Source organism: Sciurus vulgaris, assembly GCF_902686455.1.
Source record: "Sciurus vulgaris genome assembly, chromosome: 4".
In the NCBI taxonomy this organism is placed as follows: Eukaryota; Metazoa; Chordata; class Mammalia; order Rodentia; family Sciuridae; genus Sciurus; species Sciurus vulgaris.
The window spans coordinates 148539092-148552903 of NC_136464.1; positions in this window are offsets into that span (position 1 = coordinate 148539092).

Consider the following 13812-nt stretch of genomic DNA (forward strand, 5'->3'; position numbering starts at 1 on the left):
ACTGCCTTCTCACATGCTGAGCAACTTGAACTAGATATGCAGAGAGAGCAGTTGCCTCCTAGGGGGTCTTGGAAGACTTACAGATAAGCATTATTTATAATTAGCATGCCACTCTTAAAGCATCATTTGTAATTAACATGTCAGTTATTTATAGTTGAAGAAATACTTCTAAATTATTTTTAAAGGATTTTAAGCAATAGCTTGTCTTAAGCTATTTAAATTGTAATTCTTTTCACCCTTAATTTGCTTAGCAAACTTCAGGCCAGTCCTGTAACTAACTTAAAAGTCATGGGAGTATGGATGAATGCAGTTTAATGTCGAGGATTTGCAGCTATCCTTGTTTGGCTTTTTTCTTTAAAATACATCTCTTGTGACTGAGCCTGACTGTTTCCAATATCTGTGAGATTCACCCTTTGTCATAAGAATAGAATCAAAGCCTCTAAGGAATTGGATTCAGTTCTATGAATTCAGAATTCTCCTTTGAAGTGACTGTTTTCCAAATATTAGCAAGTACCTGTCTAAATCTCCAACTTGTATGCGTTACTGAGTTTTTATGAGATTAGCAGCCATTACGAGTTCTTTGTCTGGGAGTTGAAGTAAAAAAGCAAAGAGTCACAGTGGGCTGAAAGAACACCTCTCGGGCGGGCTTCATGTCCCCATGCCTGCTTTGGGCCCAAATGACTCAGATACAGTACTTCAGTCCTTTCAGCATTCTTGAGTTTAGTTTGCCAGCTCTATTGGAGACTAACGCTTATATAAGTAATATAAAACCCCAGCATTTACAACATAAAGGCACCACAAGAACTCTCAGACATTAAGCGTTGGTAGGATTTTATTTGGAGGAATTTTATTTTAAAATGTAATATCCTTTTTCTTTCATTGGCAAAATAGAACCAGGAGAACTTGGATGGAACTCTTCTGCTTATGAAAAGTCTCACCCTGTTCATATAAGCAAGTCTGTCACCCTTGATTGGAAAGTAATAATTCATAAAATTTCATGTTATTATCATCCCTCTGCCTGGAGTGATAGATATTCTTGAGGCTTTTTAAATAAAAAGTTTAAAATTGAATTTGCAACTCAAAAGATTGGTGGGTTCAAATGTTAGTTTCCTGCTGAGTAACTGTGAAAACAATTCCAAAGTGGCTGGTAGTGTGTTAGGAATGGCAGTTTTATTAAATGTCTTGGTGGAGTGCTATGAAAATACACTTTCAGTGTCTTTCTGCAGCCCTTCCCTCTACAAAAATAATAGTTTTCTTCCAGACATTGGTGTTTGCCTCCATTGGCCTTATTTGGTTATTCTTCCAGTTTCTATCAAGTTGTTTAATAAGAAGGTGAAATTTGATTTTTTTAGTAGCAGACCCATAAGGTTCTCATGGGTGAACTGATGGCATAACACAGCCCAGAGACTATAGATTTGCATTTCATCATATAATTTTGCAGTGTCAAAATCCTGTTCTTAAAGTGTGCCGCCGAGTATGGTTCTCAGGGTGATTTGCCTTCTAACATTGTGGATGATCTTCAAGGAAGTCCTTGAAGGAACTTGGTCTTGCTGGAGGGAAAAGAGCCACCGAGATGTGGGAAGGCTGCTCTCACCCAATAGAAAACCGGCATGTTCATTTAAAAAGGTATCTTTCAATTATGAAATCTGGCTGCTGTCAAAGGACACTTGGCACTGGAACTTTGGAAAAACATTTGCACTGGCGGCCGAAAAGGACCTTCTCTTTTGCTGGTTTCGTGAAAAAAAAAAAAAAAAAAAAAAAAAAAGAAACATTTTGCAGTTTCACCTCAATTTCTCTCTTTTCCATAAAAACAAAAGGTGATTTTTCAAAGTCCCTGTATCAGCATTATTTGACATGCTTGTATGGGCTTGACTAAATAACGGACTAACTCCCTCAAAATGAAAATTGGGAATTTGTTGTGATTTCCACCCCCGTCCCCAGTCCTGTCTCCAAGTCAATGGCAAATTGTCTCTTTTCTCTGTTTCTTTACCACCCCCACCCCCACCACCATCATGGGCAAAACATTGTGCTATAAAAATAAAAGCAGTAAAATTCCAGTCTTGACTAAATTTGGGGATTCTTGCACACATGAAAAAAATTCTTTGTTTCTCTTTGTGGAAATTGGCAAAGTGAAAATCGACAACTTAGCTCTTCTCACATTGGCACTTAGAATTACTGCAGAAATTGACTTTTTAAAAGATTTTAAACATAATTATAGGGGGGTTAAAAGCTACTACAAGAAAGTGTGGTTTATGTTTATCTCCACACCAAATGTTCTGCACAGAAAGCTCTATAACCAGACCTGGAGGACCCTTCCTCTCTGGGCAAAGATGTAGCTTTTTGAGATTAGGGACCTCTCCTCACCAGGAACAGTGTCCCTCCAGTCAAGACACTGTCTATTCTCACTTAGATTATCTGGGGATCACGGAGAACAAGGAATCCTCAGAGGCTGGATGTATAAGAGTGTCCTTGAGTTTTTGGTAAGACATCAACAAAATGTGCCTTAAAATAATTTGCCTGTGACATGAAATCACTTTGGATCATTTCATCCATCTTATTCAACACATCCAGTGATTCAATTCCCCTTCTATAATTTCCTTGTACACATTTATGTGTTTTCTTCTTCAGTGTCTATGTGATAAAAATAATAGTTTTCTCAGATTCTACGACATCCTGCATATAAACACAGCAAGAGTGTCTGGTAAGAGGAGAAATAGTGGCCCTCTCACATCTAAACCCCTACATTTAACGTTCTCTTTTCCTACGGGTGCCATTTTTGTTTTTAGTATGTAAATTAGAGAGTTTAGCTCTTTATCAGGGGTTGGGGAAAGTTTTGGGTCCTACCTTAAAGGCACGGAGGGAATGTCTATGCTTCTGCTGTATCCTGTTAGACAGAGAGAATGGCGGGGTGGTGGAACATTCAGGAAGAAATCTTGCTGTTGCTAAAGAAGAGACCAAGATGTCTTGATTTACCAGTTCATTTCCTACCTTCCTCCGAACTTCTGACCTTTACCCTCTTGTGGTAGGTTGATGAATCCCCTCCACGAAGATGTCCAGGTCCTAACCCCCAGTTCCTATGAGTATGCTACCTGATGTGTTAAAAGGGATTTTGCAAATGTCCTTAAGTTGAAGGTCTTGAGATAGGTTCATCATCCTAGGCTATCTGTTGACAGTCCTTAGAAGAGGATTGCAGGAAGGTCAGACAAAGAAGGCAACGTGACAAGAGAAGCCAAAATAAGAGTGATGCAATCGTGACCACTTCATAAGTACTTAGAAGAAAACTGGCTTTGGAAACGGTATGATCATTAAGAACAGAGATGAGAAAGAATCTAGGGTTAAAGGATTATGGCACCCTCTTGGTAATTTATACTCATTCTCTAACTTCCACAGACTAGAAGATGTTCTTCCCCGCTTGGAGAATTCCGAATGGTACATGATGAATTGTGGAGTGGCCCCGTGTTCCCTTTCTCTGTGTTTTTCTCTGTTCATTACTAGAAAGAGGGCATTACTAGTCTGTGGGCCTTTGAGGGACTTCTCGTACTAGAACCAGGAAAGTCCAGGCAAACTGGGACAAATTGGTCACCTGAGTAGAATGGAGGCTGTGGACTACTGTAAGGAATGGGGAAAAATGGTGTAAAATGGGGATTCCAAGTCTTCTCATAATCTCAGGAGAGAGATGGTGCTATGGTATGAATATGGTCTGTCCTCTAAAATACTTGTTGAAATTTGATTGCCATTATGGCTGAATTAGGAGGCCATTAAGAAGCAATTTGCTCAATAAGAAAGACCACTGCTTTTCTTGTGAAGCTGAGTTAGTTATTGAAAGAGTGGATTGTAAAAAATGTGAGGCTGCCCCTCATGTTTTGCTCCCTCCACATGCACCTGTTTGCCCTTTTGCAACACCCTCACCAGACACCATTGTTATATGCTTGGATTTCCCAGCCTCCAGATCCATAAACCAATATAAAATTTTTCTTTCATAAATGACCCAGTCTTAGCTATTCTGTTAAGCAACAGGAACAGACTAAAGCTGATGATATTTCTAAGTTCTTATGATATTGACCTGGGATATTCTTCTCTTCCATAATTACAGAAGATGTACTAAATTTTCTCTGCCTTTCTTTCTTTACCTTCATGTCCAGTCTAGAGAAGTATCAGATGTATATGATAATGAGAAGGAACTCCAGGTCAGAAAGCCAGCAAGCTCTTGACTAATGGAAGCCATGTGTCCCTGGCAGGAGAGGCACTTCCAGGGGTTCCATTAGGTGGTCACTCTTGCCCACAGCAGTCAGCCCCTCCATGACAGCACACCCTCTAGAGTTTTCTAAACAGGAGCTTTCCAAAAACAACACCACAAAGTGCATCCCTCCTAGTCTCTTTGTGATGGTCCGTGGAGTGGCCAAGGGTAGACTTGGGTAGCAAGAGTATAATCACTTTTTATTTTTGGAAGCAAAAACACGTCTACTTATTGGCAGTTAAAATGCTGGCATGGACAAGAGGGAAAAGTTTAGATTACACAGCTTCCCAATGCCCTTGTTTATCTTAACCAACCCCTGGGGCACAGGCCTTGGCAAATCTCTCAGTAGTTGCCTTTGAGGAAATCTACCAGAAGTCTTATTCTTTTGTTTTGAAATGTGGATATCAATTGTAAAAAATGAAATGAAATATAGAAAAACAAAACAATCCCTTCAGTGACCCAGAGCTTCCTCTGCCTGCTCTGTACCTTGCCTCTGCACCCTTGCTGCTATGGCTGGGGGTGGGGGTGCTCCAGGCCCTTCACCTCTATGCCTGCCTCTCTCAGCCAGGTCTGATCCAGCTGGACTCACAGTCCATAGTGACATCTTTTCATCTGCAGTTGGGTTTGTGTAAGGAGAAGTCAACTGTTACTGCAGTGATATTGAGAAATCAATCTGGCTTCAGCTGTGAGATAAAGGGATGGACTGTGAAGATCCATTTTGCCAGCGAGACTCATAAAAATTTGAATTGGAGTTTATTTAGCAGGAGTGCAGTTGATTTCAAATCATAAAAAGTGATGTTCCTGAAACGAGTGGGAAGATTTCTGGGAATCAAAGGTCTTGGTTATTATTCTTGGCTCTGCGGCTCTCCATCTCTGAGCAGGGCCAATTCCACCAGCATGCTCTCTGGACTTCAGTTTTCCCACCTGTAGAGGAGGTGGGTAGGTAGATGGGGTAGTCTTTCTCCAAATTATTGTGGAGTACTACGAGGTATGGTAGTGCACACCTGTAATCCCAGGGGCTCAGGAGGCTGAGGAAGGGGGATTCCAAGTTCAAAACCAGCCTCAGCAACTTAGTGAGACCCTGTCTTGAATGAAGAAATAAGAACTGGGGATTTGGTTCAGTGGTTAAGAACCCCTGGGTCAAATCACTTGTACTGGGGGGAAAAAAATCTGAGTACTGTATTCATTGACTCATTTAATTATTCAACTCTTATTGGCAACTTCCAAGTATAAATCAAGTTTAAATACTCTATTGATAACTCTCTTATTTAATTCAACATTAACCAGCATTTATTATGCTCCAGGCACTAAGAACTTGGGATATAAAGATACTGCCAGAACCCTTAATGAAGAAACTGTTTAGTGTAGCAGGCAGACAGATTCAACATTTATGGGATTATGATTCACAGTTGCGTGTTCAATACTACCACTATTTCTAGATGCATTTCAAGTTTCTTATCTTTCATTTTCTTTTATACTACCTTAATCCTTTATATGCATCTCTTGCAGTATGCTTTGTATTCTCATTGTACATTCTTACTTGTATTTCTATTTAATCTGCTTTCCTCAAGCCCATTCAACCTGTAGACAGGTGCCTCACTGGGTCTCACTGTTTGTCTCCAATGACAGAGTGATTGACATAATAGGTGCTCAATGCAGATTTGTTCAGTTGCAACAACTGGTGGAATCCTAATTAATGTCTTTTTATTGTCTTTGTTCAGTCTCTCTCTATCCTTGGTGGACTCTTAGTGTACTAATGATGGAAACCCAGACTCCTTTAAGGCCCAGTGTTCATCTGGAAGCCAGAGAGAATACTTTTAAAGGAATGGAAGATTGCTTTTTACTTGAAGGCAGGGAAACTCACATTATCAACTTTGGGATTTTAGGGAGGGCTTCTTTTGTTATTGTGGAGTATTCTGGATTACGGAATAGGTGTCGTGACACCACTTCCAGATGAACCCCAGGAATATTCATTGCCAATCGCTGGAGGTTAGACTTCTCTTCCAGCAGCTGGAAGTCTGACTGGGGGTGAGAATTCACTAAAGGCCACAGGATACCTTCTGATCCCATGGCTACCAGATCAAAGGGCAGTACTCTCAGTACCTGCTGGGGCAGTTCAGGAAACAGGATCTGGGTTGATAACGTGCTGAGATACAATAACTTTACACAGACTGTTTTCAACATGTGCACTTTCAAAAGTGACAACAACTGTTCCCTGTTGTCATGTGTTATATGAAAATGTGCAAAATAATACCTACCATTTACGGAGTTCCTCCAATACACCAGATTCTCATTTATATAATGAGACAATATTATTCCATTGACTCTGTCACCAAAAGTATTGCTTTGGATGGGGAGGAGATTATCAGGATCTTACTCATTAGTAAGGGGTGGTTGAAATAGAACTACTTGGTACAATCAGACAGTGATCCGAAACAAAATTGTGTGTACACAACAGTGATTGACTCCAAGATGATCATCCAAGATGATCCAGAATATCTTTACAGTAACTTTTAAAAGTTATCTTTACAGTAACTTTTAAAGATATACATCTTCTTTTTGGGGGGCCAGGTGTTATTGGGGATTGAATTTAGGGGCACTTGACCACTGAGCCACATCCCCAGCTCTATTTTGTATTTTATTTAGAGACAAGGTCTCACTGAGTTGCTTAGCACCTTGCTTTTGCTGAGGCTGGCTTTGAACTGGCAATCCTCCTGCCTCAGCCACCTGAGCCACTGGAATTACAGGTATGTGCCACTGTGCCCAGTTCTTCTATAATACTATAGAAGATTTTGATAAAAGTAATCCTGCTCTCACATCTTCCCTTTCCACTCCTCAATCCTGCAAGCTAAACCTGATAGTGACTTGTGGATTCTTGGGAATGTGCATGCATGCATGTGGACTTTCATGGTTCAGTAGATTCCAGCTTGGAAAACCATTTTAGTGACACTTGGAAATCAACTTGGGCAAGAGCATCTTTAAAATTCAATATTACCAGCCTCAGAAGCCCTCACCTGTGTTCATGAGAAAAGCCTCAGTCTTTACTTCTCTCCTCCCAACACCTTTCCTTGGAGATCCACCTGGGCTCAGGAGCATGTTTTCAGCAAAGTCTCTGAAGGGGGAGAGATCAAAAGAGACCTTGACAGGATTCTCCCCTCTCCAAAATGGACTGCTCTAAATTTGCTCTGAAATCAGACTTTCAACCCAAATGTACCATTGCAGTTGGTTTACTCTTGGCAAAGCAAGACTTCCTGTTTTTCAGAAAACAGATTTAAAGAGACTCAAGAGCTTTTTTGCACACCAATCAGTTCTTGCAAAATAGTGTTTTAATTATGTAAGTGCAAGTGAATCAGAAACATCTGAATTAAATTTTCTTGAAAAAAAAAAACAAAAACAAAAAAACACAATTGGCTTTTGAAACCAAAGAGAGAAAGTGCTTGGTTGGCTAAAAACAATTTAGGTTTTGTGGTAACCCCAAAGTGTTTGAAAAACAATTTACATATTTGATGAGCTCAAAATGTCTCTGGAGTTTGTTCTAAGGATAAAATGGACAATAAATATGGAGATTTAAAACAAGGGTCATATTGGGTTCCATCTCACAGGGTCTCAGATTTGGTAATCAAAGGTTGAAGAGGCCTCTTTTTTTTTACACAGTACATTTTCGAAACCATTAACACTCTTTAAAAAAAAAAATTCAGATAATGAAAATGTCTAATGAACTAGACTTTTCATGATGTCAAAGTAGAATTACTAGTCCAACAATTTAATAACACATTTTCTACAGTTATATTTAACTGACTGTCTCCACAGAGGACCAATTATTTCACAAGTCGGAGAGTATTCAGGTTCTCAGAGAAAGTTCTGGGGCTGCAACACGTTCTCCTATAAAAAGAATCATCAGGACACTTTTTAGAATTTAGGTTTGGCTATTCATGGGACATTATTCAGCTCAAGGTTCATTAGTGCTTATTAATCAATTTTTACTGCCCTTGCATTTCCCTAAAAGGCTCCTATTTAATCAGTTTATGGACATAAGTGGAGTCACCAGAGTGGGTAGATTTTCTGACTGACCAGTGGTGAAGTTCAGGTGGACACTAAAACCAGATGTCCATTAAAAGACATTTACTGATCAGTAATAATACCAATTTCATATTACCAATTGAAATATGTTATGAATAGGCAACATAGTTGGTAATTTAATGGATTTAAAGCCAGAAGATTCTGTCTTCTCTCTAAATATGTCAATAGCAAGCAAATCAATTTGTCTCTTTCCCCTGCTCTGTGGACACTTGTCTAATTCTGATAAACAGGAAGAAAGAGATAAGTGACACAGGGTTCTCAATCGAGAGAGGGGAGGATGCTGACAAGGAAAAACTCTTCCTGGAATTTACATCTTGGTTTGGACCCTCCAATAATAGTTCTGCTTTTTCAGATCTCTGCTATCCCTGTGAAATGTTTAAAAGTTATGTGTCAAGCCTTTTGCTTGAAACCTGATATGATTTCTTTCCAGGATCTTAAAAATAGATGATATATACTAAATTCTTCTTGCACCAAACTGATTTTCTATTTATTTTACCTTGGAATGACAGATCTCTTTCATTCTTGCACTTTTATATTTTGAGTATCAATCATCTTGTGAACATTGATGAACATGATGAACGGAGCAAATATCCTCTCTGCCCATAAGCCTAGCACTGTATAAGGTGTTGTCAATCCGGAGAAGACAAAATCTAATCCTGAACCTCAAGCAGCTCATGGTTCAGAGGGGAGACAGATATAAAAACAAGTATTCTACTTGGCAATGTGGTTTGTGATTCAGAAACCACTAGATACCCCCACATCTGCTTTCCCATGTCTCCTTGGAAATTAAAACTTATTTTGTATCTGAGTTCATGATCTCCAAGAATCTCCAAAAATGACGGAAACAACTTGCGTTGTTACTAGGTGTGACCACATTCTCCCCATGAAGATATAAATAGAAATAGGTCTTGGGGACTTCCAAGGAGAGCATGAAGGAAGCTAACTCAGCAGGAGGGGCAGCTTTTTTCCTGTCACCCTCCTTCTTCTGGTCTGAAATTCCAGTAGCCATCTTGAGCATGGAGTGAACTTGAGAAACCAAAGGCTGGAGTGATGGGGATTAGGAGTCTAGGTCTCTGATGGGGTCAGGGAGCATCTTTGCCAACCCAGAATGCTTATTCTTAAAGTAGTCAAACAAAAATCTAACAGATATGGTATATGTTAGTGATTTCCATAAGATAATAGGTAGGGAGCCAGAGCATAGGGAACTCAGTGTCCAGCCAGGAAGGCCGAAAAGTCTCCCCAGAAAAGGAAATCCTTGAAGAGGAACTCTGAAGAGGGAATGGCAGTTTGTCAGAAGGACAAAGTTGGGGAGGTGAGAGATGATATTTGGGGTAAAGAGAAGAGTGCTACATGCTATAGCAGTGGTCAGAATTCAGGGTTAATGGAGCCCTAGGAGCAGTAGTATCATATTCACAGGGCAAGTTACTTGCAAAAGAGCAAAAGAAAGAATCCCAGGCTGGCTAGGTGCTTCCTCCCTTTCTAGTTCAACATCCTCCACATCAGTTGGCTTTCATGTTCAAATATTAAAGAAACTTTAAGGTCCTGCTGTGCAGACTGAAATATCTAGGTATTCTTTAAAACAAATAAGCAAACAAACAAAATAAATACAATGTCTGCAGAACACCTGCTATGAATAAAACCTTTGTACCAGATGCTGGGGAAAGGAGCCTAGGGGAGATTAAAAATGAATGAAATATTTCTTGGTCTCACAGGGCTCCATTCCGAGGATGAAGGCATCCATACACATCTGCACACATAATAAAAAAGTAACTGAAGATTGGGAAGGGGAATGGGACAGTATTGAGTGTGGGTTGAAGGAGGTGACTATTACCCATAAGGTTCCAACTGGGAACGTTGGTGTCCTGTGGCGGCTTTAAAGTCCCATCTTACTAGTAGTATTGAGTGTGGATTTTTTTTTTTTAGGACCTGGGAGCAGACACTGGAGAAGCAGAAAGGTGGGAGTGTGAGACCACCCAGTAGCACATTGGATAGTGGCTTGCTCCCTGGGGGGAATCAATAGGTGACATGGAGGCCTCTTTTGTGAAAGCAACCTGGATCTGAGAGACTTGGTCATGCTGGAGGATGCTTCCATGGGGGAGAGAGGTGGTGCTTTGTGCAACAGAAGTACAGAAAGATATTAAGAGAGAGATCAAGTTTAGAAAGCACTGGCAGAACACAAACAGGCCATGACTTGGGGATAGCTTGGATTGTCTGAGTAATCATGAAGTCCTCTGGCCCTATCTGCCCAAAATATTGCACATATTTTCTTTTTGTGGTCTGGGGTATTGCAGACTCAACAGGGAACAAGGTCGTAAGAAGAAAACTGACATCTGTAGCCTACTATGGAATGAATTTGGGTAATTGGTATGTGGTAGGAGAAGTTGAAGAATAGGGAAAACAGAGCATCTATGTGGGGGTTGGATACTAATCGCAAGAGGTGATATATCTGAAAATTTGTAGGAAGTGAAAAAAAATTTGAGTCCTGGTGAAATGTTGAAGAAAAAGATAATGGTGGACATCTGCTTTGCTTCATATGCCAGGACACAGGTCTGGTTCTGGGATTGGGGGGGACTTTACGGATGCACATAAAGGTTGGAGGAAATGGGAAGGAACTGGGTGAGAAATGAAAATAGATATACCAACAATTCAGTTCCAGAACAGTTTTGTCTACTGAGGAAACTATGGCACTCCTGGCCCCTATCCCTCTAGGAACAAAAGTTTAAGTGATCTGGTGCTTAGGGGAATATTTCAGATGAATGGATTGCTCCTGGAAAGACAGTTTCAGGATATAACTTCAAAATGAGAAGGGCTACAAAGCCAATCATCAGGGACGCTGTAGTGCCCTGGTGCCATCCAAATACAGAAACTAAGTTGTCAGCTTTCTGCCATCATTCTTACATCTAACTTTGTATTTCATTTAGGTGTTATTTTCTTACCGTGTATGAAGAGAAGTTCTAAGTAAATTTTTTAATCTAAAGATTTAGTCTATTTTCTCTATACCATTTGTTGAATAATTCATTATTTTCCTATTAATTTGGGGTTCTGTACCAGACATGAAATTCTCATATATAATAGAGTCTGTTTTAGCCTCATGATTCTTGCTCATTTATCACATTGTTTAATGACAATAGTGATATATTTAATGCTTGTTCAAATAAGTCTTCTGGATTGCTTTGAGCCTATTTTTACACACACACACACACACACACACACACACACACACACACATATATATATATATATGAGCTTCAGATCATTTTTATTTCAAAACAAATTTCTATTAAAAAGTAATTTGAGAGGAAAGGGATCAGGGGATGGGAGGAAGAGAGGGAAAAGAGAAAGACTGGGGAATAATATTTACCAAATTATATTGTTATATTGTGTGCATGTACAAATATGTAATAACAAATCCCACCATTATGTACAATTAGAATGCACCAATAAAAAATGAAAAAAAGGTAAAAAGAAATAATTTTAAAATATTCAGTCTCCCATATAAAGACTCGAACTTTCCTTCTCTTATCACATAACATGTGTTTTCTTTTATGGGTCATGCTTATCTTGAGATTAGTTAGAAACAAATACTTCACTAGCATCTACTATAGGAATCTTCAAGGCTATTTTTATTTTGTGCATGTGTAACCACCCACCCACTGACACACACACACACACACACACACACACACACACACGGGGAGAGTGAGCAAACACAAGAGGAGTTGGCAACTGACATAAACTGCAGCTCTTTGAAATATTTGACCTTTGTAACCAGGTAAGTGACCTTCCTCAATCCAGGGAGTGTCCCTCCAGTACCTCTTTGTGGATAATACTTTAATCTCTATGTCCTTGGTCCTTGACCACTTGTAATGATGGCAATGGCAACTGTGAACACCAAACTTCCCAACAGCTGCCTTCACCACCCCTTCTAGCTTGGATCAACCAAGAAATAAATAGTCATGTGCCTGTTTTATGAGTGGGCAGCCTTCTAATTCTGCAGAAACAATATAATGAGCTGAGGTTTTAAAAACTCCATAAATAATCACTGTTGGGATCTCTGAGGGTGCCTTATAAATACTCACCTTTATTTTCTGCCTGACATAAAACCAACTGGTGAATTAAACATGAGTCAGCATAGGGAGACCAATAAAGGCTAACTTAAGGATCTAGCTCAGTGTGGGAACCACAATGAACTGTTCAGCCTCAGCCTCCATTGGGGTGGCTATGAAAGAAGAGGGAAAGAAAATTGACTTTTCCCAGCACCTTTGGATAAATTATCTCAACCCAGAAATGTGAGAGAATGGCTATCCTTTTCCACCCATGTAAATCTTTTTCTTTTGGTGGAAGAAGTAAGAAGATATTAAGTGAAAACCAAAGTCCTTCCTTGTGAAAATCAGGAAGGAAAAGGGAAAGTCCCCGACAATAATTAAAGTCATTAAGAAACTATAGCTCCAGGTATAATGCATCCAGCCAACTACAAGAACTAAGTTTGAGTTCCCTTTTTTGGTCTAATGATGTCTTTTGCTGCTCACGTGTTTATAAGCCCACCCTGCACCAGGCACAGTCTGGGTACCCTGCAATTGGGGTGGGATCATCCTTGAAGACTGAAGACAAGGTTGAGGCTCTCTGCTTTCTGGGATCTTGCAGTTGAGAAGAAGAAATGTGGGTCACAAAAAAGAAAACAAAGAGAAATGTTAGATGGTGGTAAACCATGAAAATAGGACCATCAGACAGGATGGGGCATGGTGGGTAGAGCTTGATTCTGGATGAGTCTCTCAGATGGTGCCATTGAGCTGAGGAGAAAGAATCACTCCTGTAAATACCTGGAAGGAAAGTGCTTCTGGAAGGGGCAGGAATGCCCTTGAACTGTGTTAGGAATGAAGACAGTAGCTAGAGGTTGTGTGCCAGGGGAGAAGCCAGATAGTATATTCGAAGGTGGTAAATACTGCAAAGATGCAAATGTAGGGGAGGGGGATAGAAAGTGCTGGAGTGAATTGATATTTTAGTGGGTAATTAGGGAGGACAAAGGTGGCATTTGTATAAGTGAGTGAAGAACTGGGGATAAGTATGGCCAGTAGAGAGAATAGTAGCATGGATCCACAGGAAGAAGTGTGTCTGGTACATTTGAGGGACAGGCAGGAAACTAAATACTCCTGTTGTAACAGGGAGAGTGGTAGATGAGGTAAGAGAGCAAATAAGGGGAGTCATTGTTCAAGGCCTTGTAGGTCATTAAATTTTATTTTAAGTGAAACAAGGAGTCGTGGAAAAACATTGAGCAGAAAAGTGACATGATTTGTTATATTTTAGTAGGATCCCTCTGACTGCTGCATTGAGAATTGATTATAAAGAAGGAAGCAGAAGGAGTAGCTAAGAGGACTTTCATAATTACAATTTATAGACAAGAAATAATGGTGAGATAGACCAGGATGATTGCAGTGGAGGTAGTAAAAAGTGAGCAAAATCTGGATGTGTGTTGAGATTAGGCTGAAATTGTGTGG